Here is a 24,852-nt window from a genome sequence, read left to right as displayed (position 1 = left end):
AAGAAATCAACTGAAAAATATGAAATAAACATTGAGTACAAGGAGGACAAAAGTACCCATCCGAACCTGGCCCTGTGACAGCGGGACTGCTACTACCGAGTTACTCAATTTTAATGATAAACACAAGATACTCTTTTTTTGTTTTTAAACTGACAGTACATAGCCGGAAAACCCACGAGCTATTTAGCCTCCCGTATCACATCATAGGGTATAAGAAAATTCATTATTATGAATGAAATATTCACTCTTAAACAATAAGAGTGACAGATCTGGATTCTACAAATAATTTGCAATCGAATGAAAAAAAAAAAGTTGAAAAATAAAAATTTGTCGGCTAGATTCATCGACTATCTTGATTAATTAATTAAAAGAGACTCATTGACTCTTAAACGTTAAAAAGGGGTGTACAATGACCTGCTAACGAATTACAAACGATTCGATAGGGTCATTTGTTTGAAAATAGTTTTTTATCGGCTAATAGTATACTGCTGCATAGTGATGATCAATAAACAAAAAGATTGAAAGTCAGTGATGAGTACAGCAAAGAAACGTTCCATCGGGGGAGAATTGAGTCAGGTAACCATGGGAGGCAGGATAAAAATAAGAAAAAAAATACGAGGTCCCCACGAACCGAAGATAGTATGGTTGGACACTCCAAAGAGAGCAAGTTGATTAATTCTGAGTAACTAATCATCGAGTTTTTTGTTCCTAAAAATTCAGTCTTACGTTTCATTCAGATTTGATCTCACTAAAATTCATGTTTTTTTTGGGTCGCTAATTCCGAATCTGTCAGTTATTTTTTAAAAATTTCGGCGTTCTATTTTTTACTAACAATTCAATCGTTCAAACGATCCTATCGCAACAACGGTAACAGAAGGAGAAAAAAGTTTCGAACAAAAGATGTTTGGTATGTAAAAATACGAATGTTTTGTAGTTTAACTTTTTTCTCCAAGTATGATAGATAGATAGATAGATAGATAGATAGATAGATAGATAGATAGTTAGGCTTTATTTACTGTAAATTTTGTCTTACAAAATGACACCGTAAGAAGTCAATAGAACATATAGATAATAAGGTAATAATAGCTGTACAATAAAACTAATTGATAACAGTTAACCGAGTAACATAAGCAGTGTTGCCATATGCCATCCGAAGCTCGTCACCAGATGGAGTGTAAGAAATCTAATTTTTCAACTGTGAAATCACCAGATTTGTTCCCTCCATTTGAAAATACCAAATTTCGTGTATTATCGTTTATTCTTAATTTTATAAAATTTCCATTTAGACAAAACAATTTTAAACAACGTTAAACTCATCAATAAAATTAAAGTCATTCATCGAATCAAAAGACTTCAGAATACTCATACTGTCATCCTTTCACTAAAGATTCAAATTTTAAAATTTTGTAAATTAGTCAGTATCTCAGTGACTAATTGATCATCTTCTTCCCAGCTGGATCACAAGCGAGTTCATTCAATGCTTTCTCGAAAGCATATCCCAAGTACGGGTTTGAGTCCAAATGCTTGGAGATATCATCTGTGAAGCTATTAATCGTCGCTGTTGGGATAATGATTCGTGAGGCAATTGATTTAACCAGGTTCTTGAGATCGTCAAGTACTTTAAGCCGATCAGCTGATTGAGCGTCGAATACTTTCATCATCCATCATCATCCTCAACAACTAGTTTAAACCATTCATGCATATTTTTTATTTAATTCTTAGCTGGAGCGGTGATTTGGGTAAAATTGAAAATATGGAGACCGAAGCCAGGTGAAACTTTATCTGAAGTTGAAGGTTTTTCAAACGAGTCTATACGTATGTGTTTTGATATTATTTGTCCTCAAATGCGATAAACGAGATAAGTTTAATTGATTTATCTATTTTGGAAAATTTTAGTGTCTGATGAAGAACTCAGCCCAGCTTTCGTGGAGAACACCTTTCGAAATGACTAAGAAGGATGGTATATTATGTGTAATTGAAACATTTGTTCATGAAAAATAATATAGTAATAATTCAAGTTTTCTTTGGTTTTCTTTTTGAATCTTGCGTTTTCGTGTATTTTTCCGCTTCAACCTAATTTGGGTTTGTTGTTTCCGTCGAGACAAAGAACTACTGGCGCCCACAATCATCGAGTTTACCAAAGGAAAAGGGCGAGATAGCGTTCATTTTTATCCCCAGTAAAAATTGACCACGTTACAATGTGAAGCAATGAGTACAAGGGAAGAAATACTGAACCTATGTTAAGCTGTTTCTTTCTGTTAAAATGTCATTTTATTTATTTTTATTCCTGAACTCTACTGTTTGCTCCTTTCGAAATACTGTATGATATAATTTTAATCCTATAACTACTTAAACTCTGTTTATTACTTACATATGAAGCGAAATAACCTGAATACTACCTTGTATATGCATATTATTGTAAACATCTGTTCCCCCTTGCGATGAGGGAAGTCTCGAAAGCAATAAACTAAACAACTAAATAAACAAACAGCAGCTATTCATTTTTTTACTCATTTTTACTAATGATCATGAATCATTGGGCCTACTGTGCTCCATCGATTTTATTCCCCCATTTGATTTAGATTTTTCCTCTTAGTAACTTTTTGAGAAATCTCACTGATACGGGAGGAAATGACCCGTTCGGTCTAAGATTATCTTTATTTTTTCATAATTGTTTATCCATTTATCCATTCATTAAAATTTTTCCTCCTACCGGTACGATGTAGCGGTTCGTTGTGCATACGGGACCAGTACAGCGTACAGGTAGACTGAAAATGGAAACGGTACGGAAGCAACACAAGAACTGTACAGCCGTATCAGCAGGGGATACCTGTTAAGTACGGTCACCGTACGTACGTACGGGACCAGTACGCTACCGCCACCTATCAGTACACTGAGAAAAAATTGAAATTCTGCCAATCAAATTTGTTTCGGACAACCAAATGTCCGAAATTTCCATACGGAAACTAGCTTTAAATTCTTGTCAGAAGAATATTTGATTGGCAGAACCATTATTTTTTTTTCAGTGTACGCCGTGCGCTAGCAGTCCCTGTACCGTACCCAAATTTTGGCTATCTGGACACCCAGATAATCAGGCGTATCATTGAGTTTTGAAAGGTTAGGAGCCCTGTACGTTGTACGAGTATTATACTGCTAGCGTGCAGGCATATTGAACTGATCAGCAACACCGCACTATCGCAAGCCCGTAACTTTACCGGCCCACCGTACCACTCCGCAGATAACTAAGCGTACTCTTGGATTTTATGAGCTTAGGTGATCAGTACAGTGTACGAGTAATGTAATGGCGGCGTGCAGGTATGGTTGAACTAATCACGGCGTAAGGTCACAGTAATGGTACAGGCAGCGTGCGGCGTATTGCTTTCGTATTATAACTCGAAACGGTACAAAATGCGTAATTGTTAATTCTTCATAATGATTGGTAACTTTACCATGGAGTTACATTCCAGATGATGAGTTAACATAAAGATTATGAAAAATTATAATTTTGCTATACGTTTCAGTGAGCAGTACGTTGTGCTGGTAACATACCAACTCCATCCCGAGTGGAAATTCAAATCAGGATAGAATAAAAGCCAGTACAAACTGACTTTGATCAGTTTCGGATCAGAAATGTAGACTTGATCCGAAAGTCTAATCAATAAATTCTAACCAGTATTGGACCTAAAATTTACTCAACCCAAACGCAGCAAGAGCTTGCAGCTCAGTTAGGAGTCACCCGAACAGCTGTTTCTAAGCGTTTGCGTCAAATGGGAAAAATCCAAAAACTTGGAAGGTGAGTCCCACATGTGTTGACCGAACACAACCTAGGTCAACGTATGAACACGTGCCTTTCACTGCCTGCCCGGCAACAAAAAAAGGACTTCTTGTGGAGAATTGTGACGGGTGATGAAAAGTATATTTTTTACGAGAATCCCAAAAGTAAAAAGTCGTGGGTAGATCCCGGACAATCCAGTTCATCGACGCCGAAACAGAACATCCACTTAAAGAAGATTCTCCTGTGTATCTGGTGGGACATGGAGGGTGTGCTTTATTACGAACTCCTGGAAACAGCTCAGACGGTGACTGCGGAACGCTACAGCTGACAACTGAACAAACTGAGCGAAGAACTTGATCGGAAAAGGCCATTTACTGGGCAAGGAAGTAGGCAAGTCATACTGCTGCATGACAATGCTCGACCTCACGTTGCTCGCGCGACTCAGAAGATCCTCTTCAACTTGGGATGGGAAGTTCTCCCGCACGCGGTATATTCACCAGACTTGGCCCCATCCGACTATCACTTGTTCCGGTCCATGCAGCACGCCTTAGTGGATAAACAGTTTAAAACGCTGGACGATGTGCGTAAATTCGTCGATGACTCTATCGCCTCGAAGCCTGTAAGTTTCTTTCGCGACGGCATTCGAATGTTACCTGACAGATGGCGCAAGGTCATAGAAACCGATGGACAATATTTCCAAGATTAAGTTCGTTATCCTCTATTTTTTTATATTAAATAAATTTACTGAAAAATCTGTGAAAATTAAGTCACACACCTAATATTTTCATCGGAGCATGAAATATCTCTACAGATTTGAACAGAAACCGAGCAAATCTCGTCATTAAGAGGAAAACCATGGAAATTTTGAAAACATGACATTCTAAAATCGCAACATTATTGATCTGGTGGATGCAATAGATGATATGCAGTATCTATTTGAAGATCTCGATAAGACCTTTAAATTGATATATGATTTATCCCCACAGGGCATATCTACAACCCCAATAAATGGCAAAAACTGTAATTTTTGGCGCGTGACATTCTATCGTAAAAAGGAGAAAGGAAATCGATTTCGATATATCTCGAAAATCTCGAATAAGCATAAGCGTAAGACTGAAACCGAAGCGCCACTACGTGAGGAGACGAGAAGGCGCGTGCACAGCACGACGGAAACAACAAACCCAAATTAGGTTGAAGCGGAAAAATACACGAAAACGCAAGATTCATTTACATAAAAAAGGAGATGTCACACGTTTATTCCAAAATATTTGAAAGAGAAATAGCATACATTATAATGATGATACTGATTACGTTGATAATATTAATGTTACTGATGATTTTGAGGATGATGTTGCTGTCAATGATAGTGATGTTGGTGTTGGTGATTTGCAACGGAGTATGTATTGATTCTCAATTGAAGTTTCCATGGATTTCGACGAATTTTTCCACGACTTTCAAAGAAATTTCGATAGATTTCTATCGAAAATCGTTCGCTTATTAATGCAAGTTGTCATAGTCTTCGCCATACCCCCTATTGATTCTCGATGGGGATTTCCATCCCGCCAGGGCCGAATTGCCGATGCTGTTGAATCGGCTACGCCTCGACCTAGAATTGACATACCAAGCCTTAGAGACCCACTCACGGCCAAATATCGGCTTTGGACTGACATGCCAAGTCTCGGCGACTCCTTAACGGCCAAGTGTTTGCCAATAATTGTGCAAACTTCGGACGCCGAGAGTTGTTAAGGGTCAAACAGGGAAGACAAATTAACCAATTCCAAGGGTCGAAATCTCATTAGGGTTACTGTTTAGCAAAGCAATCGAGCGCAATATGTCAACGGGGCAACCACTCACAAGGGTCACGAGAGTCATAAGGATCGAATAGGGGTAATAGCCCCTAAAAAGGTCGAATGATAATAGGGGTCGAATCGGTCATACAGGAAAACGCGTAAAAAAATGCTAAGGGTCAAACGATCATAAGATATGTAAGGTTCACACTTGAGACCTTAATGCTGTACTAATGAGACCTTAATCTTATTATTTATTGATCATAAATAAATAGACTGTTTACCGCATCTATATTAAGTTTCACAATTGAAGAAAATTAAAGAAACAGATAAGAATATCATATTTTATTCGCACACCCGATAAACTTCTTCGTAATTAACAACTCTACGTTGGCCGAGTGGGTAAAGTCAATGTCTAGCAACCCGAATCTTCCAGGATCAAATCCCGACCGCTCTAACTTTTCACTCATCATTATCAACGATTATCAATTTCTTTAGGAACGATTAGCCGAACAATGTAAATCAAATCATAAACAAATAATGTATTAATTAATTTTTTTAACTACTAAGAATGAATATTGTGTAGGTCATGGGTGCCGATCATCGGCCGACCCTTGACAAACAATACCGGCCCAACGTTATAAAACCAATGGCTAATCGAGACTGGACACCCAAGAATCGACAGCTCGGCTGCCAGTACTGGCAGTCTTGGCCTGTTTGATTTTTCGTCCCCCGGGCCTTTGCAATAAAAAAAACATGGATTTTCAATAGAAGTTCTCATCGCTTTCCACGAATTTCTCCTTAATAATACTATAGAAATTCATATGCATAAAAGAACATATTGGTTCCAATCAACTTAAATAATGACATTATTGGCTTCCGGATGGATGCCACGTTCGGTTTCAGCATTGCGCCGACGTTTCGCAAACATTCCCCCCCCCCCCATCACAAGAGAAGCCATGTAAGGACAACCCCCAGATATCGGAGCACCGAATCGGAGCTCATAGCCCTGAGGATGCAGACTGCAATGTTTGCGAAACTTCGGCGCAATGTTGAAACCGAACGCGGCATCTATCCGGAAGCCAATAATGTCATTAATAATGGTCGCGAAAGCCTCAAAACCAATTTAAATGATAATGCGATGAATCATATAAACCCTATCAAATTGTCAGGCGCGCGGAACGCGCCTTCGATCTCGTAACGTAAAAAGTGGAAACTATAAGCTATAACTGGATGAAAATTTTGTTCAATCAGAATAACCGTGCACAATTTCGAAGAATAGTAAATGTTCTTCACTGTGACGAAGTTCGCACCTCGTCTTAATAAAATATTATTAAAGAAAGAATTTTGGTTAATAGGACCTCTCACTTTCCTTCCTTTTAACATAGGAGCCCGTAGAGTTACAAATAAAAAGTTTTAATACCGAGAAGAAGCCCGGATACTGGCAGTCGCCTGGAGATTGGGATAGTCAACACACTTTTCCAATGGAGACCTTGTGTGTCGAGAAGAGCCCTTACTGCGAGAAAACTCAAAGAATGCAAAACGTAATGGGTAAACCAAAAGTCCTAGAGAAGATGGAATGAAGATTCTGAAACCTGGAGTAAGTAAATGATGGGAGAAAAGGGATTTGGAGTAGGCAATAGACCCAGGAGTGATTTACAACTGCCACATGATATCTGGAAGATAGGCGGACCAATAGAAGAATCACTGAATAAATAAATCCCTGGAAAAAATACTTAGACTATCTGACACACTCTGGGATCTACGCAAAAAGGATTTCGACCAGTACATGAAGGGAAATGCTGGAGAAATGGAAATCCATCAATCGCACTGTTTGAATCCAACCACAAATACTGTCAGCTGTTCCAGAGGTCGATAAATCAGGTCACATATTAGTTGACCGAGGACCGATTTGTTCATGTACCTTTTGCTCTAAAGGCCGTTCAACAAACTGTCTGTTTGCCCAATAATCCGTTTCGCCAGAGGGCTCCATGCGTTATTTCAATGGACCGCTTGCTAAATTTCCGTTTGCAAAACAGGTCTTTAGAGGAAAAAAAACATGAACAAACCGGTCCCCTGTACTCTCGAAAAATAAGATAATTCTATTCCTAATCACCAGTGGCGTGGCGAACATATTCAAAACCATTCAGAGCTCACGGATAGACTGAACGAGAGGAAGTAATTACCATCTTGAACATGACGGCGCTGAGGCCATGGTAAACTACTACAATCCATGTAGTTGACCCCAAGAGGGTAACGATCGACACGTGGAGGAATCCTATTAGCAACAATGACAATTGGAGCAACCGGACAGACTACAACCCGGACCTAGACAACACCATTGCGGCCATTTCTCATCACTTTGAAATTATTTATGCGTTGTTCTCAGGGCGGTAAGTATTAATAATTCTGGCAGTTATTTTGATGAAAGCCCGGACTTTCTAACGTCATTAATATTTAAGATATCCGAAGATTCATTAATTGCATGATCGGCGGTCGATTGTGTCACATTTGGTGATAACCCACCGCAAGTGGGCTAATTCACTAAAAATTATAATTCACGCAAATTCTGTGATTCCTTCCCAATTTCTGATTAGATTCGATTACAATCGACCCGGACGAATTTTGTTGAAGGTATTATTGATCGGGAAGGAATATTTCTTGTGAAAATCATACAACTCCGAATCAGGGATCAATTGAATTAATGCAATTTTCCACGTCCTCGAATCCGAAATTATCTCGGTAAATACAAACGAATCTGAGTTCTGTTAAGAACAAAAATTGAGAATAACGAGTTCTTAACCGAGTAATATTTTCATTTTATAAAAATATAATTCAATTTCTCAGAATTATTCGAATTGAATTTGTATTGATTTCAACGGGTGGATGGATAGTGATAATCCAGACATGGATTACATGACTTCGTACCCAAAGTGAAAAAGAGAGTTTCCATTACATCAAATTGTCGTTTCATTCTTTTTATTTTCTATTATTATTTTTCTTAAGAACAAGGAGATTTTGGTAACAACTAAAGTATTCAATTGACAGCCCGAATACAATAGTATAAGAATAATATTACCATCATTTACTGGATTTTTCATTTCTACCAATGCCATTGGTAGTAAGCTTCCGAATGGATCCATAGCCATTATATTGAAAAATAAGATAAGTGCATCACGAAGAATCGATCAATTGAAAATTATACAAGATAATGTGTCATAGAAAAATTGCTTTTTTTTAATCATCAGATTGGAAACCAATAACGAATTTACAAAAGCAGATTTTCCATTTCAAAATTGTATACCAAGATTATTTAATGTTAGAATTTATCATGAGAATTAGTTATTAAAGGAGGGACATTCTTTTGTCTTTATCTCCTAAAATCTTCAATTTCTTTTTCGAAGAATCATTTTCATTATTACATTAAAATCCAAAATGCGAACCGTTGTTATCATAAGAGGAAGGTAGTGTCAAATTTTCAAGTTGATATCTCAATTTTTGCGAAGGCTAGAGAGCGAACGATTTTTTCGAAAAAACAGAAAAGTGGAAATATCGCGAAAACTTTACGTGGACGGATATATAGATTTTGACTGATCTAGATAGGGGGCAATGAGACGAGTATTTTGAAAAAGAAAAGTGAAATCGGTTGCATAGTTTTGAAGATATTGCATATAATAGATTTTCATAAAAAGTTGAATATCTCCAAAACTACTGATCCAATCGAGCCCATCTAAAATGCGAACGGTTGTTATCATAAGAAGAAGGTAGTGTGAAATTTTCAAGTTAACATCTCAATTTTTGCGAAGGTTAGAGAGCGAACAACGATTTTTTCGAAAAAACAGAAAAGTGGAAATATCTCTAAAACTTTGCAAGGACGGGTATATAGGTTTCGATTGATGTAGATAGGAGGAATTAAGACGATTATTTAAAAAAAAAATTAACCCTAGCTTGGTCACCATATGAGAACTTGCGACTTTGGTCACCTCCGCAGGGAATCGCCGCTGTCTTATTTAGGCCCGAGCGTTGCCGGAATTCACTCTATACTGCCCGGGCGCGTTTAGCGAGACTTCGGCCACGGCACACAACGGGAAATTTCATTTAACATGGGAAAAAATTGCCCGTCTGTTAGAAATAATTTTTTTTCTTCAGGAATTGTGCATATAATTAATTTTAAACAATATTATAATTTTCTAGACACTTGAATTGACGGATTCCAATTTTTTAGGATTTTTCCGCTAAGCCAGTCAATGGTAAGAAAAAAAATCGACCTTCTGCGGCGTTTCCGTCCTATGGTGACCAAACTAGGGTTAAAATCGGTTCACTATTTTTGGAGAATTGGAGAAAAACTATTTAAAAACAAATCGCTTTTTCTCAAGAACTACTAGACCGATCGAGCTGACCTTGTGCACAGAGTTAGTCCTTATTAAGATCTATAATCTGACAAAATTACACATTTAAACAAGTAGGACATTGCCATATTCTTTCGTCATTTTCAAATCTTATTTCTGCCAATGAATTGGCAATTTGCTTCCGGATGGGCTTTATTCTTATTTTTTATTTCATTTTGTGTCTTTTTCTTTCTTTTTAAATTGGAAAGTGAAGAAGATTGAAGAGATAAAGTAACCATTTCTTGGGCGGCACTGCATAAAATCAACTACGATACTGAAGTGACCAAAATCTGAAAATTAATATGATAAAGAAAATTCTATTCGATAATAAACATCAGCAATCGGTTTGAAATAAGAATTATTTCAAAGTCGTTCATTTTTGGTTGATGATTAATGATTTTTGGATGCAAGAAGCAATTCTAATTTTGAAAGAAAAAGGAATAACGGCGATAACTAAGAGTTGAATCACCTACCCCATAAATTACTTAATTTCAAAAATATTTTCATTTTATTATTATCGATAGAATTTGCTGCAAATATCGCTAAAATAGCCGACATCTGCCTTCAGCCAAAAATTGAAATTTTGGATACAAAACATATAGCTACTGAGAGAACAGAATGTAAAGTAAGCAGAATACGGATTTAAGTAATGAAAGATAAATATTTTTTAATTATCGAGAATCGTAGTGATGACAAAAAGAGCAAATTATAATGATGAATGTTTGCAGTGATATAATTTTTTTTACGCTTTTCCTCATTATTTCATTTGAATAATCGAAATTACGCCCATATTGTTGCCACATACGACCTTTGCGGCGAGGGGATTGGACCGAAACAGAAATAGTAGCAAGCGTCAACGCTTCAGTTAACTATGAACTACCCGACTATTGAACACATTCACACTGAGACAGACAGATACAGACACAAGCAGTGAAAGAGTTCATTTGAATGTCAGAAAGCAGCTCAGCGAGGCTATTCTTTTTGAGTTGTGCATTCGATTTGTATATGACCCATAGTACCTATGGGTGTGCAGGTACTGTGTTCAAGCCCCCACCACCTCATTTATCACTCGGCTGCTACGTACCGCAGTATAAAAACCGATGTTACAACATGAAGGGTCCAGCGGATTATGCTGGGACCCGCGCCGAGCAACGCGTTTCAACTGCACTGAACGTGAGGCGCAATTCCCATTGATATGGGACATAAAATGATGAAATTTGCTCATGTTAAACTCCAAATTTTCAATCATGTTGGCATCGTGGAAATAAACGGAAGGTCATCGGTGGGGGTGAAACGAATGAAGGTTTTATCAGACCTGTAACTGACCGAGGAAATCTCGTTACTCTCTGCAAAAACATTCTCTACATTGCCTTGTACGCAAACATTACATTTTATCACGCTTTTTGAGCTCATTATCAATTTTTATCGAACGTTTCTATGAACATGATTTGTCTTTGGAGTGTTGTGTCATTGCCTTCTGAAATCGTAGACCAATCCCTCATCGTCGCAGCAACTTTTTACTTGGAATATTGTTTGTGCCAAATTGTGAGGACTGATCTATCTGGGTGTATGTAATAGTCCAGTAACTAACCGAACTATTCTCTGATGATTATTTTGGGTTTTGTTCGAGATCATGAATGTTTTACTTATTATCGTGCGAAATGGCACTCGGCAGCTCTCAGTGACATTATTATTGTTCTTCATCATATAATAATATACCATTATTATCATTGAAAGTTCATTTGGCAGATTTCATCGTCATATTTTGTTTCAGGTATTGATGGTACGGAATCTTAGGATTGCTGAAAAATCGACAACTACCACCTTTGTATGTACTTATGTGCATTCGTGAATTTGAAATTCGAAGAAAACCCGATAAAGTAGACGAACCTCAGACAGGAATTGAAAATTAATTATAAACAACAATGAATATTACGTACGACAGGGGAAGAATAAAAAAAAACACTCAACAGATTATTGAAGAGAAATTATTTATTTTCCTTGAATAGTCTTATTCCTCATCGGAAGTCAAAATAAAATTGAATTCAAACTAATTTGCGCTACTTTACCAAAACCTTTATTAGATTTTCGTCAGTACTCCACACAGGGCGCGCCACACATTCCCGAACGCTTTTCCACATTTCGCCGTTGCGTGCGCCACCCTGCCTCTCTTATGGTACACCAATACGTTGCGTGACCTCCCGCTTACAACGTCACGTTTCGCAATCTTAGACCATCAATGGTAGAGGAAAAAAAAAAATCGAAAAAATCGAAAAAAAAAAAATTCTGTGCATCGTACTTCTTAACTAATGTAGGAGACCCATCTACACAATACATCTAAAATTTCTGCCAAACCTGGATTCATTNATTTCAACTGCACTGAACGTGAGGCGCAATTCCCGTTGATATGGGACATAAAATGATGAAATTTGCTCATGTTCAACTCCAAATTTTCAATCACGTTGGCATCGTGGACATAAACGGAAGGTCATCGATGGGGGTGAAACGAATGAAGGTTTTATCAGACCTGTAACTGACCGAGGAAATCTCGTTACTCTCTGCAAAAACATTCTCTACATTGCCTTGTACGCAAACATTACATTTTATCACGCTCTTTGAGCTCATTATCAATTTTTATCGAACGTTTCTATGAACATGATTTGTCTTTGGAGTGTTGTGTCATTGCCTTCTGAAATCGTAGACCAATCCCTCATCGTCGCAGCAACTTTTTACTTGGAATATTGTTTGTGCCAAATTGTGAGGACTGATCTATCTGGGTGTATGTAATAGTCCAGTAACTAACCGAACTATTCTCTGATGATTATTTTGGGTTTTGTTCGAGATCATGAATGTTTTACTTATTATCGTGCGAAATGGCACTCGGTAGCTCTCAGTGACATTATTATTGTTCTTCATCATATAATAATATACCATTATTATCATTGAAAGTTCATTTGGCAGATTTCATCGTCATATTTTGTTTCAGGTATTGATGGTACGGAATCTTAGGATTGCTGAAAAATCGACAACTACCACCTTTGTATGTACTTATGTGCATTCGTGAATTTGAAATTCGAAGAAAACCCGATAAAGTAGACGAACCTCAGACAGGAATTGAAAATTAATTATAAACAACAATGAATATTACGACAGGGGAAGAATAAAAAAAAAACACTCAACAGATTATTGAAGAGAAATTACTTATTTTCCTTGAATGGTCTTATTCCTCATCGGAAGTCAAAATAAAATTGAATTCAAACTAATTTGCGCTACTTTACTAAAAACTTTATTGGATTTTCGTCAGTACTACACACAGGGCGCGCCACACATTCCCGAACGCTTTTCCACATTTCGCCGTTGCGTGCGCCACCCTGCCTCTCTTATGGTACACCAATACGTTGCGTGACCTCCCGCTTACAACGTCACGTTTCGCAATCTTAGACCATCAATGGTAGAGGAAAAAAAAAAATCGAAAAAATCGAAAAAAAAAAAATTCTGTGCATCGTACTTCTTAACTAATGTAGGAGACCCATCTACACAATACATCTAAAATTTCTGCCAAACCTGGATTCATTAATATAACTAGTTTCCGAGAAGATGTGAACAAAAGGAATTTTTGAAAAAAAAAAATTAAAAATCAATAACTCAAGAACCAATAGTGATAAATGCATGTTTTTTTTTCTTTGAAATGTAGAGGACATCAAGACGATTATTTTCCATCCTCATTCGTGTGAATTGGTTGGAAATTCCCGGAAATATTCAAGAACAACAAAAAAAAAGCGCCACACATACATACACACATACGTAAACACATACATACATACATACAGACATTTTTTCTAGAGGTTATTTTTGGTCGTTTCGGACCATTTTAAGTCATCTGCCATGAAAATCCGAAAATCGAAAAATTTGAGGAATCCATAGCTTCCATCCGGAAGCAAAAAAAATTTTTTAAATCAATTTATTATTTGATTTTCTAAAAGTTGACCACCGGACAAGTGGCGGTGGAGGGACCAACATACAGACATGGTCGTCAAACTTCGTATGTTTACGTTTCAGACCATTCTACATCATTTCCAATGAAAATTAGAAAATCCAAAAATCGAACGATTGCAAAGCTTTCAGTCGGAAGCAAAAATTAAAATTCTCTAAATTCATGTACATATATGATTGAATTCACAGTTAATGTATATCCGCGATGCGGTGCTGAAAAGGGAAATGAGGAATGAAAATTGGAGATCAGGAAGAACCAGAGAAAAAGAATTACGTATGGCATGTATAGTATGGATCTGGACAACTGGAATACTATGGAGAAGTGGGATTGAAAGAAGCAATTGAAATTGAATCGGAGGGGAACTGATGGGAGAAAAAGAAAATTTAATCCATAATATTTTAGAATAAGCATGAATGAAGTAAGCTCTGATCTAGTTGAACTTAAATAAAAGGAAATAGTACGATTGTGAGATTGGGATACTCGTTATTGAGATATTGAAGAAATGAAGTTCACATACAAAGTTGAATATCTTCGAACCAAATAATCCGCCTGAGTCCATCTTCAATACGAAGTGTTACAATGTTAAGCGGGAGCTTCGTGCCAAATTTCAAGTCGATATTTCGATTTTTACTCAAGTTAAAGCGAGAACAAAGATTTCAAGTCAAAAACATAAAAATCCAAATATCTCAAAAACTTTGTATGAACGGGTATATATATTTTGATTGATTGCGATAGAGGACATCAAGCCGAATATTTTGAGAAAAAATTATTGAAATCGGATGGATATTTTCCAAGATATTTGCGAGAAAAGGTTAAAAAACTAATGGATATTGCTCAAAAACTAATGGACGGATCAAGCTGAAGTTTAGCATGGAGTTAGTCTCAAGTTACACCAATTAATTGAAAAAATTTCAAACTTTTTGGAATTACTTTTCTCGTTTAATTATCAAATTAACGAAAAAATGACCACCGACTGGACAGTGTTACACACAGATATGGTCCCCAAACTTCGTATTTTTACGTTTCAGATGATTCTGCATCATTTCCAAGCCAAATGAGAAAATGTGAAAATCGAACGATTGCAATGCTTCCATTCGGAAGCAAAAAAGGAAGCCAAGTCAGGAATTTTGAATAAATGGTGATAGTGCACCATCAGGTTTCTATAAGAAAAATAGTTTTTTTTTTCAATTTCATTATGAGAGAGAAAAATAGTTCTCAATGGAATAAGTATTCTAAAAAAATTCTCCATGAAATAAAAAATCAGTAGGAGCAGGACCAACGTGCTTGGCGCGGAGTTTTTCAACTCACTGTCTGTATCAATCTAATCCTTCATCCTTTGATCCGCGCTTGGCTTCCTTTTTTATTTCTATGTATTTTTCAAAAACTTCGACTTCTCAGTAGCAATCAAACAAAACTTTTTCTTGGCCCAGTTTTTTTACAAAACCGTTTGTTTTTGTGTTTTTAGGCAGATTGCCTATTACCGGATAAATAATTGATAAAAGGAGAAGAACAATAGTCATGTCCTTATTTAAAAACTACTATAATAATTCTCATTTGATAGAACCATGTGATATCGATTAAAAAATGAAAAACAAACGCATCCCACTGCATTTGTTATCCTTTTTAATTATACTAAAGGAGAAGACCATTTCTCGAAATTCGAGTTATCGATTTTTTTAAATCGAAAATAAAAATATCGATTATCAATTCAACCACAACTGTCGAGTATCGATTAGAAAAAAATGACAGTTTCTGTTGATGAAAATTGAGCCATTGATGAGGTTATTAAAGAGTCTAGCAGAATAAGTATGGTGAAAATGCCCCCAACGAATTTTGAATCACCAATTTTTTCTGTTGTTCATCGTGATAAAATATGCTTGCATGCAAATTTTCAGATTTTTATCTGCATTCCTGCCAGTTTTGTCTTGCAAAAACCATCTTTTATAAAACCATCTTTTTCTTATTTTCATGTTTTTAGCCATCCAAAAGTGATCTAAAAATCGGAAAAAATTCTAAAAAATCATAAATATATCAACACTTATTTGAGAATTTTTATTTAATTTTTTTATGATAATTTCTATTGGAAAAAAAAATAAATGAGTTTTCAAAAATTGTTTTGAACATCATTGGATAAAGATGATGGATTATGATTGGATTTCCAATTTTGGAAAAAATCTTCATCTTTTATTTCATGTTTTTCTATAGAATAGCGCAGAGAAAAAAAATTTTTTTTGCCTGCGCCATATTGAAAAAAAATTAAATTGACAAATTTTCAGGTTTTTTTTACTGAAAATCTACGTTTAATTCCTTTGTTGGGCCCAGTTAATGAGTAATAACACTTTTCATAGTTGATTCACATATTAGACAATTATAATTACTCATTATTTTCCCACAAAACAGAGTTTAATAGACTGTCCACATCATCTCATTATTGCACGGGGAATGAAGCTGCAATTTGCAGTCATAAATCCCTTAGAAATTCACATACATAGTTCACAGATCAATTGTAAAATGTAGAGGAATATCGGAGGAGTAATCACCATACAATAATTAGAGAATTATAGACAGTAATGAACTTCGAGCTCCATGAAATCAAAACCTTCATCACCATTCTGTTAAGGGTGCCAAGTGAAAATGTTTAATAAATCAACAGAAATTCAATTTTTTTTNTCTGTTGTTACTGCCAATATTCCTATCAATGACGAAGAATTTCGATTGTCTATTGTTTTTCCATCGAATACTGTTACATTTCACAAATGATCTGTGAACTATGTATGTGAATTTCTAAGGGNGCCAACCTAATTTGAATATGAATTGGCGAGATGAATTAATCCAGTTAACACAATTTATGATGCAAGGTTGTTGAAAAAAATGATCAATTTAGTTGTGCACTTGACCCACTTGGCATCATTAAGGAGAACGATCTGTTGTTACTGCCAATATTCCTATCAATGACGAAGNACAGCATTGGCTCTTATGAGGTTATGCACTAGAATAAAAGATTGGCCAATGTAGAGATTCATGAAAAATACCGAAAAATATGGAAAAAATGTAAAAAAAAAGCTGAATCGATTGATCCGGGCGAAATCAGAGGACCCGGGGCAAATAAGAACGAAATCTTAATTTTTCGACTCACTTCCGGGGAAAAAAATCGCTCGTAGCAAAATGGATGATATGCAACAACAGCGCACACAGCTGTCCTACTCCGCTTGTATGCCACCCGTCAACATAACCCTACCTGTCACTCACGATGGATGTTTTTTCAAAGTGAATTTTAGAATTTCAAACGTACTTATCAATCAATGAGACTCGAATGGTGTTTATAATTGAATTTCAAACGAATTGTGCGAAAGAACATTGGTCTCAGGATCTACTCATTTCGGGAAATCATTTCAATGGATCTTGTTATGGCTAACCAAATGTCCAACAAAATGTGTTTCTCGACATTTCCCTCTTAAAAAATTTATTAGATTGAATCTGGATATATTAATGAGTAGTGGAGCGTCGTCCGAGGAAAATGAAAGGTTCTTCTTCGATTCTTCCTTCGATTTTCTTGCTTCTGATTTTTTTGCACTTTTTTTCAGTAATTTTTGTTGCTCATGATAATTTTTTACACCCTCTCGAAACCTGGTTTCACGAATTTTACATTTTTGGGAGATAAACTGTCCCCTTTTGTCACGCAATGAATTTTTATTTTTGTTTGAGGCCATGGTTTGTTCACAGGCATGTATAACCTCCAACACACGTTCGAATATCAACAAACCATCGCGCCTCTACCATCAGCTGACAGCAGCGGTGTTGCCACGATTCCCACCGGATATCACCATTTAGTCAATAAAACAAATATTTTTTGGTCGAAAAAATGAAAAGAAAATTTTACATGTATTACATGCCAACCTAATTTGAATATGAATTGGCGAGATGAATTAATCCAGTTAACACAATTTATGATGCAAGGTTGTTGAAAAAAATGATCAATTTAGTTGTGCACTTGACCCACTTGGCATCATTAAGGAGAACGATCTGTTGTTACTGCCAATATTCCTATCAATGACGAAGAATTTCGATTGTCTATTGTTTTTCCATCGAATACTGTTACATTTCACAAATGATCTGTGAACTATGTATGTGAATTTCTAAGGGATTTATGACTGCAAATTGCAGTTTCATTCCCCGTGCAATAATGAGATGATGCGGACAATCTATAAGACTCTGATTTGTGGGAAAATAATGAGTAATTATAATTGTCTAATATGTGAATCAACTATGAAAAGTGTTATTACTCATTAACTGGGCCCAANAATTTCAAACGTACTTATCAATCAATGAGACTCGAATGGTGTTTATAATTGAATTTCAAACGAATTGTGCGAAAGAACATTGGTCTCAGGATCTACTCATTTCGGGAAATCATTTCAATGGATCTTGTTATGGCTAACCAAATGTCCAACAAAATGTGTTTCTCGACATTTCCCTCTTAAAAAATTTATTAGATTGAATCTGGATATATTAATGAGTAGTGGAGCGTCGTCCGAGGAAAATGAAAGGTTCTTCTTCGATTCTTCCTTCGATTTTCTTGCTTCTGATTTTTTTGCACTTTTTTTCAGTAATTTTTGTTGCTCATGATAATTTTTTACACCCTCTCGAAACCTGGTTTCACGAATTTTACATTTTTGGGAGATAAACTGTCCCCTTTTGTCACGCAATGAATTTTTATTTTTGTTTGAGGCCATGGTTTGTTCACAGGCATGTATAACCTCCAACACACGTTCGAATATCAACAAACCATCGCGCCTCTACCATCAGCTGACAGCAGCGGTGTTGCCACGATTCCCACCGGATATCACCATTTAGTCAATAAAACAAATATTTTTTGGTCGAAAAAATGAAAAGAAAATTTTACATGTATTACATGCCAACCTAATTTGAATATGAATTGGCGAGATGAATTAATCCAGTTAACACAATTTATGATGCAAGGTTGTTGAAAAAAATGATCAATTTAGTTGTGCACTTGACCCACTTGGCATCATTAAGGAGAACGATCTGTTGTTACTGCCAATATTCCTATCAATGACGAAGAATTTCGATTGTCTATTGTTTTTCCATCGAATACTGTTACATTTCACAAATGATCTGTGAACTATGTATGTGAATTTCTAAGGGATTTATGACTGCAAATTGCAGTTTCATTCCCCGTGCAATAATGAGATGATGCGGACAATCTATAAGACTCTGATTTGTGGGAAAATAATGAGTAATTATAATTGTCTAATATGTGAATCAACTATGAAAAGTGTTATTACTCATTAACTGGGCCCAACAAACAAAATGTAGATTTTCAGTAAAAAAACCTGAAAATTTGACAATTTAATTTTTTTTCGATATGGCGCAGGCAAAAAAAAATTTTTTCTCTGCGCTATTCTATAGAAAAACATGAAATGAAAGATGAAGATTTTTTCCAAAGTTGGAAGTCCAATCATAATCCATCATCTTCATCCAATGATGTTCAAAACAATTTTTGAAAACTAAATTATTTTTTTTTTCCAATAGAAATTATCATAAAAAAATTAAATAAAAATTCTCAGACAAGTGTTGATATATTTATGATTTTTTAGAATTTTTTCAGATTTTTAGATCACTTTTGGATGGCTCAAAACGTGAAAATAAGAAAAAGATGGTTTTTTCAAGACAAAACTGGCAGGAATGCAGATAAAAATCTGAAAATTTGCATGCAAGCATATTTTATCACGATGAACAACAGAAAAAATTGGTGATTCAAAATTCGGTGGGGGAATTTTCACCATACTTATTCCGCTAGACACTTTTGTGATAAATGAATAAATAAATCAATCAACACAGATAAAAAAGTGAAAAAATAGTGGAAGTGCCAAAACAGTGCTCATAAAAACAAGGAGACCAGAATTATTTCAAGAGATTTACAATTGACCAGTCGTATCGATAGAGAGTCGAGTTCTCTCTGGTGGTGAAATTGCACAGGCTGAAGTACTTCTCAACATCCAGGCCGTCCTTCTGCTCAAAAAGACCGAGAAAACCAGTTTTTGAATCCATCGAACATTGAAACAATTTTGTTGTTGTGTATCTTCTTCGTAATTATACATATTGGTACTTCAGTGTATAGGTAATCGTCGTCGACTTAAGAGGCCAAAAATCAAAGGACCAAGTGAGTGGAAATTTTCCTATAATAATTCCTGATGAATGAAACGCAGCGGTGTTAACCCAAGGAAGAAGAGAGAAACTCTGGAAAATTACCATGGAGCCAGATTCAAGGTTAACTCATATCTGAGTTTAATTCATCAGGAATACCCAAAATAATCAAGATTTTTTTTTATAAAAATTTTTCTCAATTCCAGATTGCTACTGCTCGTCCTTCGTTGTATCTTGTTCCTCTACTGAATGAAGGGAAATAAAGCATGCCTTTCGCACTCAAATAAACAAATATCCAGCTCCAATAATCTAATTACACATAAGTGTCGAGCAAAATACGATGTTGAGGTATGTTCTTATTCCTATTGAAATGATTCATTTGTAAATTCTTTAGATTCGACCATTGCTTCTCTTAAGGATATCCAAGTACTTCGGCTATTTTTTTTTGTGAAACCTTTTGTATTTTTAAATAAGAGCTTCCATTTGAGCCCCACTGGACCATAAGTTTCCGAGCATTTTACAATGAATTTATTATCTAAACTTTGGNAGATTCGACCATTGCTTCTCTTAAGGATATCCAAGTACTTCGGCTATTTTTTTTTGTGAAACCTTTTGTATTTTTAAATAAGAGCTTCCATTTGAGCCCCACTGGACCATAAGTTTCCGAGCATTTTACAATGAATTTATTATCTAAACTTTGGAGTTCAAAAATTTATTCGTGATTTTGAACCGTTAGGCACCTTTTTAAAAATCTGAAAAAAAAAACAACTAGAAAGTCTACTTTCGGGGAAAGATTTATGAAATAATTGAAAATTGAAATTTTTAAAGGTTAACAGCATTTTGTAAGAATCATTCATAAACAGTCAATTTTTCACCATAAACATCATTTTTCGCAATTGTAATAAATTTTTTCATATTCAGAATTTTACCAGGAAAGAATTTTATGCCAAAAAAATAAGGTTTCCAAAAGTTCAAGCCATTTCAATTATCTATTCATAAAAAGGGAATGTTTTAAAAAATCATCATTCCATGCAAAATGTAATTTGAATGACACTAAATATCCATGATGTTCTTTTGAATTTTTCTCACGCAATTTAATTGATAAATTTAATTATTGAAAATGGTGAAATCTATAGTGCGGTCTGTACCAAACTGTAAAAGATACTTGGATATCCTGAACGGATAATCAACTCTGAAAAAAAAAATCTTAGAAATTTTAATTTGGAATTAATATTGATTATTATAATATTAGTTGAATATACAACACATTCAACATTTTGAGAAGAGTGCAGACGATTAGCGAACTATTAAAGTACCGTGAGGGATGCAGTTGGCGGACGGTATGCAGAGGTCGAATGGGGAAATAGCATACGTCCGAGAACTGAAGTTTTTAGATGTCCGGTAACTGAAGCCTCCGAATTACCCGTAAATGGATAGGGCGTCCGATGACAGAAGAAATGACTGTCTTGATTGATTATCTTTACTTTCATTAGAAAAACTGGAGATAAAGGGAGAAATCCATTCACAAATATAAAGAACAAATAAATAAACCGCTTTGATCCTTCACACACCTGATTTATGGCGAAAGTGCCTCATGATTCGACTCTTTTCCTAGCCTAAAAGGTAACACGAAGCTGTTCCAGTAGAAATTATGATCAAAAATTCTACCGTGAAGCCAAGAATCTCAGATTCTGGTTGCTCTCATGAACAATACATACTATAATAAAAGAAACAACCTATGAGTGATGTAGAAAATTACTAAAAAATCCGTAATTATGTCTGAAATTATTACGTCTCTTAAATGACATCAGGTCTCACTTTCATCATTTTCCCCATTCATTCTCACAATTAAGGGAAATCTTCGGAGTCATACTATAATAGAAAATCGGGGAACGTTTCAAATCTATTTTATTCATAATTTTTCCGTTGAAAATTCACCAATTTTTGTCGGAAATATACTCCTGGGAATGAATCATTATTTGAAAATAAGTTCACATATTTTTGAGTTTTTTTTTATAATATAAAACAAGAAAAAATTTCATAATGGATTTGACTCGGCTATTAGAAAATTATGGTATTATTAGAATCTACTTCTATTCGTGATCTTGATTTATGATTTGTTCTCACAATTTCGTAAATCTAATAATCCATTTCAACAACGACAAAAGTGCAGAGGTTATTAACGAACGCGCGCAGCGCGCCTTATAATGCTATCAGTAAGGAAAATAACCCTAAACTATTCTCAGAAGTTAAGTCTGTCTGGTACTCCACTATCCATCGTTCATCGCTGACTGCAAGTATGGAGATACGTTGATATATCGTCAAGGATTATTTGCGTTTTTTTTTCTTTCTTGGGTCATTCTGCCAAATATTGTTATCGTTTTCTATCTCCAGAAATTTTATTGTGTTGAAGCTTCTTATACAATAGTTCTTTCAACATTCAAAAGACCTAAAAAAACTTATTTAAATTATTTTATTTTATTTTATTGCGCACAAAGAGTAAATTTTTTGGATTTTCGCATTTTTGACAAAATTTCATGTTGTAACAGAGGTAGCAGACCATTCTTGAATTTTCAATGCGTATTTCCCCGAATGCGAATTTACATGGAGCATAATTTCAATACGTTCACAACATCGGGAATGCCCTAAAACGGTCGATCAGGTGGGAAATTCCATGTTTTGCTTTATAGAGAGTGTGGTAAAAATGAGTTCTCTGCAGTCGAGGGAGCGATTTTGCACTCTGGGGCGAGAAGGGGTTCTCTTCCTCCCGCTCATTAGAGAGCAAAGTGCAAAGTTTGTATGCAGGTGTGTGTGAAAAAAAAATCAAATATGTAATCGAGAGGGCGGGAACGTAGAAGGGTGTACAATGCAAAATTTTCAAATTTACTGGCGATGGGCTGATGGAAACCATACTCAGTCGAAGAAATCAGACTGAGAAGACTGTGCCTTTGGCTTTCAGAGGTGGGTGACAAGGACGTGAGTGGGAATTGGATTAAGTGGGGGTAACTCTGAGGGGCACATCTGCTCAGTTCTACTGTATAAATCAAGTTGTTGATATTTGCTTAATAACCGTAGCTGAATTTTTAGTGTTATGAATTTGACCTTGATCAACGATAAAATCGTTTATGAAGATTCTCATGCAGCATGAAAATGAGAAAAAAATTGAGAGTTTTTCAAGTCAAGCGATCATTGATACTTCAATGGTAACTTGGATATTTAAACTTATTATGAAAATTGAACATCATATTCAATTGCATTTACAATAGATGAGTATTTCAAAAATGTATTGGCCGACTTTTAATAATGTTCACTATCGTGTGAACTTAAAAATGAGAATTCCATTGAATATTAGGGAATAGTCGGGAAACTTGATATAAAATGGTCGTTGTTCAAACTTTCAAGATATTCTACGTGAAATTTCAAGGATACTTTTCTGAGAGTGTATGCGGAAAGAAAAACAGTCCGTTTTGAATCATATGAAACGATGTATGAAGAAGCTTAGGCACAAAAAAATCAAATGACAGATCTCAATGAGGGAGAATCCTGATCGGGATTATTTTTGACATTCCGTTCAAGATCTAACTTGGATCATGATCGTTATAATGCAAAACAATCTAATGGAGTGGTATAGTTATTTCCTCAACTACAATACATGGGGATATTCCACAAACGTATTTTCGATCTCAGAAAGTTGGAAGCAATTGTTTCTCTGAGAAAGTCTCATCATCCCGTTTTTTTTCATTAAAACGAAGACAGTTCTAGAAGAGAATCGAACCATCGATTAATTCATTATTTTATTCTCTTGGTGGAAGAGGATGGTATCAAAATCTAACATATGTTGATGCTAGGTCGAACATGGTTACTGCTGATAATTACACCGATATGCTTGATTTCTTATAAAAATCCGCGTATACAAATAACTTAAATTGGGAAACTTAACATATGATCATTAAGTTTCACGGGTTGGCATGGGTATATAATAAAATATTTGTAATATACGATGGATATGGTTCGCACATTTGAGAAGTTCAATTTAAATATAACAATGAACTGTAGCACCGCCCCAATGGCCTTTTTACAACAAATTTTCAGCAAAACGCCACTAATGCAGGCAATAATTGCTGACGAATTCCACTAATGCTTTCCCACTCAATTCGACGGCAAAATTCGGAGAAGGTCAAAGGGGCCTAAGATTAATATCCATCAGTTGCAATACTCATGGAACACAATTTCACTGTAAAACGACACCAAGTTAGAGCAGTAATTGCGTGCTAGGAATGGTGACACAATCAAAAAAAGGATAGCAGAAGATCAAATTCCTTTAGACAGGAAAGATATCACTGTGCGTTTTTCTTATATGGAAAAAAATTCTCATTAATTTAATTATGACTCATTCACTGTTTAGGAAATACCTGATCTATTGCCGATATATCTTCGTGAAACTCTGCAGAATCAACGTTTATTTAATATTAATGACCGCACAGGCCAACACCTCCTTTTCATTTAAAATGAAAAAAAAATATATATATATGTATATATATATATATATATATATATATATATATATATATATATATATGTGTNGCAGGCGGGAATTGAGGACAACGCCTGGGCGGCGGCTGTTCTTCTAGATCTTCCAAGGGAAAGGGAAATCGCCCCAAAGATAGGGCGATAGTAACGCAAACGTACCGGCAACAGGGTAAAACAAAATTGAATATTTGTTTCAATTGTGCAGAGGAG

At 35.5% G+C, this 24,852-nt stretch overlaps 1 protein-coding gene across 6 annotated transcripts in view; it reads right to left on the bottom strand.

The window, feature by feature from the left end:
- Positions 1 to 24,852, bottom strand: part of LOC107041980 (MAGUK p55 subfamily member 7) — a gene marked incomplete at its 5' end in the record, with an annotated part of 338,456 nt that overhangs the window by 283,036 nt on the left and 30,568 nt on the right.

The sequence above is a fragment of the Diachasma alloeum genome, unplaced genomic scaffold (assembly GCF_001412515.2).
Source record: "Diachasma alloeum isolate Michigan unplaced genomic scaffold, Dall2.0 Dall_scaffold_00397, whole genome shotgun sequence".
NCBI lineage: Eukaryota > Metazoa > Arthropoda > Insecta > Hymenoptera > Braconidae > Diachasma > Diachasma alloeum.
This window is presented reverse-complemented; position numbering and strand designations above follow the sequence as displayed.